This window comes from Sesamum indicum, linkage group LG5 (assembly GCF_026168435.1).
Source record: "Sesamum indicum cultivar Baizhima isolate 11 linkage group LG5, ASM2616843v1, whole genome shotgun sequence".
Taxonomy (NCBI): Eukaryota; Viridiplantae; Streptophyta; class Magnoliopsida; order Lamiales; family Pedaliaceae; genus Sesamum; species Sesamum indicum.
Genome location: NC_142661.1, coordinates 12,511,301 through 12,515,413, shown reverse-complemented (window position 1 = coordinate 12,515,413; position 4,113 = coordinate 12,511,301). Strand labels below are relative to the sequence as shown.

The following is a 4,113-nucleotide window of genomic DNA, read 5'->3' as shown; positions in this document are numbered from 1 at the left end:
ATTCGTACTTTCTCTCATTGGTTGATCCTCTGGAGGATCATTAGAATATGTACTTCCCTCCAGCGGTGGAAGTGCTGGAGTGATTTCATTTATTTGGATATTAACCAAATCCACAATCCCAAGTTGGGAAAAGGATTCTGTTAATTCTTGTAGATCTGATAGATCTGCTCTTGTTATCTCCATTATTTTATAGATCTGATAGATATGATAATCAGATCTTCCCTGGACTTCAGCGTCCAAATCTCCGTGGCCTTCCCCTTCTGGTGTAGAAGAGGTACTGTTCCAAGGGCGTCCCTAATTCGCTCCTGTCTGGATCTAGATGTCTCAGGGTTCTCCCTTTGGTTTCTCTTCAAACTGTAATTTCTGTCCTCAGATCTGTCAGGCTCTTATGTAGATCGGGAAGGATCTTAAGGACCTCGTCCACCTTTTGGCTCAAAGATTCTATTTTTATAGGTATATGGATTAACCTATGTCCATAGTCTTGAACTGTCTTTTGTATCTCCCTCAGATCTTGGGAGATCTGTGATATATCTGGCTCAAGTTCTTTTCAATTAGTTATAATTTTTAGAACTGAAATTATGTAGTAATTTACCCATTCCACTTCTCCTAGCTGGGATTCTACCATGGACTTCAGTGGAGTGTAGACGTCTCACTGCATTTCCTGGTAGTATTTGTCGAACCTCAAAATTTCTCAGTCACTCTTGTTCTTCTTCCAGCATGAGAAGTTTTGGATCAATCCTTTTGGGACGTTGTCACACTTATCAAGAATTTTCATGAGAAATTCTCTTCTTTGTATTTCCAGAATCTGGAAATATTCCATGTTTTCAGAGTAACTCGAACTTTCGTTCGGTTCCATTTTCACTTGAAGAGTCTCCTCCAGTAGTGGATAAATAATATCAAAATGTAATATAATTATATTTCTTCAATAAACCTAGGCTCTGATATCATTTTTGGCGAGCAGGGTTTTAGCATACAATTTAGAGATGAAGTGGGACTAAATATGTCATTTCATAAAACTAATGGGCTAAAATTGTTGGCCCCGAAAAGAAACTACCCTATCCTACGGGACTAAATCTGTTATTTCTCCAAAAAATAATATATATGGAAGTAGTTATATATAGTCAACTTGATCAACAACAAATTTCATTAGTTAAGCCATGGGCTTAGACTTATTTAATCTCATCACCAACTCATACAAGACTCATTACTGACTTAAAAACTCATCCCTAACCCATATAAAATCCATCATCAACCCACTTAAAATTCATCATCGACCTATATAGGATTCATAATAATCTCATGATTATAATTTATATTAAAATCTTTCATCAATTCTATTATTCTATTAAAATGAACTTTGATGAGTAATAAAGAATTAAACATGAAGGACCTAATTATGACCCGTTAAAACATATATAGGACCCATAATTTATTTAAGCAAAATTATATTACACCCATATTAAAAAAATATTAAACCCAACCTAACCCAAAAGTAGGTGGATTGAATTGGAATCATGGCTTCCACCCATACTGCCACCCCTACTTTAAATCTTCTAAGTGTTAGGATATTTCTGTCTATAAGAATTTTTCGAACAAGTCAGGTCTTCTTTTTAATGAAAGGTTAAATAGTTATCACCTCCAATAGAGGAATAAATATCTATATAATATTTTAAATGTTTTTTCAATAAATTAAAAGGTTCTATTCAACTTGAGTATTCAAATTTTATTAAGTTTCTACTTTGGAACACTTTTACGCTTTAAGGTAGAAAATGAAATAAGATTTTGTTGTTTGTTGTTGAATGAGTCAAGTACCGAAAATCATCTGTTGTGGTAGTATGCTTGAAAAAAAATCGTAAAATTGAGAACTCAAAATACTCGATGGTAAATCGATTGAAACAAGATATAAATTTATGTGAGCTTAATTTTATTTTAAAAGTATGTTGAGCCTAATCAATGAACAACATTTGTACTATCTCCACTAGAGAAAAAAATGTGATCCAAAATTAAAACTATTAGAAAGGTCAGCGACTAAATGAAAATAAGCTACTTAAAGTACAAATCTCTATTAAAAAAAAAAAATGAACAAGATCAACATTAACTATTTCATAATATATGATGCCAAGCTTATAAACCCTATATTTTATGGTACCAAAAAATACAATTTTGTTACCAAACTAATAAGTGTATTATACAAATTTTATACCAAAATCATGCCCAAAAATTTTAAGAAACAGCATTTATTTTGATCCAACGGGATCAAAAATTGTAATTTACCTGGAAACTATCAAAATAAATGTTGCCTTGTCTTGTCCCTCACTATGCTGTCTACTCACTAGCTTAGTGACCAAACTTCAGTCAACATCATTCCCAACTCCAACTCCAACACAACTTCGGTTGTTTGTGTTTTCACTTTGAAATCCCAACTCAAGAATGAGGCGAAGAGAGGAGATGAAAGCGATGATATTTCTCAGGGTTGGTTGCCCCTCTCTTCTCGCCTGTGATTTCGAGGAACACTCAACAACCCGTTTCTCCGCAAACAGTCACCCGGATCGGGTCCCAGTGCGTGACTGTGTGTGTGAGTATGTGGGGAAGGAGAAAAGGCTCAGTAGTCTGCGATTCTTGTTCTCTTCTCATCAACTGCTGCTGATGCTTTTCCAGTTTCCTCACCCATCATCAATCATCATCGTACCTCTGCTTTTGTTTCTAAGTACCTGCAATCAAGTCGACGGTTGTGGGCTCGAACCCACGACCTTCTCAGCCTGGAAATGGCTGCTTCAACCTCTGTCATGTGAAGGCCGTGATGATGAGTTTCAGAATCGAGTTGGGTCGGGCATGTAGAGCGTTTGACCCGTATCTTGGCGGGGCAAGCCCAGATGGCATGTTATGCAACTGGGATCTTGCAGCCATGGCGGCGTCCCCATCTCTTTGCCTGCTGTATTTCCAGATCTGAGCCTCATAACCCGTTAAAAGCACCCGGAACCATAACCGGGGCTCCGCATCCTGCTCCAGAACGAGGCGTAGAGAAAAGGATTTCTCCAAGGGCGGTTGTCCTCTCACTTTCTCCGCCCGATGATTTCAGTTCCCTCTCAAAACCAACAGCCCTTTCTCTACTCTCTTTGAGTACAAGTACGTATATACGCCGTATACGTACAGTATTCGAAGATCGTCCGTTCTATTTCTCGAATGGAATCCTCTCACTGGGGGGTGTTTGGCTGAGCTTATTATTTCTGTTCTTTCTTTCTGCATCTTTAAGGCTGTGATGATAATTTCTTCTTCGGAGCAGGTGGATCCGGCGCCACGTGATCCGACCCGTATCTTGGCGAGGCAACCCAGATGCCTGCCCAAATGCAGCAACTGGTTATCTTTTGCAGCCATGGCGGTTTATCTCACGCGCGTCGCCGGATTGAATATAGATCTGAGCCTCGTATATTCTCCTGAATTTAATTTTGTTTTTCTCTTAATAATGTTTTTCTTTTCACCCGAATGGATGCTCACTAAGTGCCACACATAATAAACATTATTTATATAGATAATATAGATCGATACATTGTTAGTTACATCACATACTTTATCAATACAATTAGTAGGAGTATCAATTCATCCACAGCCTTTATATATATTTATGTCACATATAGCAAGTTAGAATTATTATAATTTGTTCACAAGTCTAGTGTACAGTTGACATTTTTAAAATTTAAGACTTCTAATTTTATTGACTTGTTAGTTGAACACCGGATATTAGTCTGACCTAACTTGAAATGAACAATGTAGATCTATTCTTGGAATGGGCACAAATCCAAATCTACATCTAAAATATATTTGTACAGAAATAAGCCTGTGACTCAATAACTAAACATTCAACACCAATTATATATGTAATTGGAAAAAATGAAAATTTTGGTCCAGTTTTTTAAAGGTGGTGGCACTCTTGGCCTAAGGGCTTTTTAAAATAACATATGATGAATGTAATTGTGAAAAAGTGGCAATTTTAGCCTAATTTGCCTAATTTTGCCGAATTTCATCACGTTGGCTGCACGTAACCTGTTAAATTTGAGGATTTCACACCTGTCCGGCCATGATCTATTGACTTGAATTTTTTTTTATAGAAATATT

General features: G+C 36.7%; 1 long non-coding RNA gene across 1 annotated transcript; it reads left to right on the top strand.

Annotated features, from left to right (window-relative positions):
- Positions 1–2,289: 2,289 nt before the first annotated feature.
- On the top strand, positions 2,290–3,480 carry LOC148788138 (uncharacterized). The gene is made up of 2 exons (XR_016065453.1): positions 2,290–3,126; positions 3,284–3,480. It is a non-coding gene; the product is annotated as an uncharacterized LOC148788138 (long non-coding RNA).
- Positions 3,481–4,113: the final 633 nt, after the last annotated feature.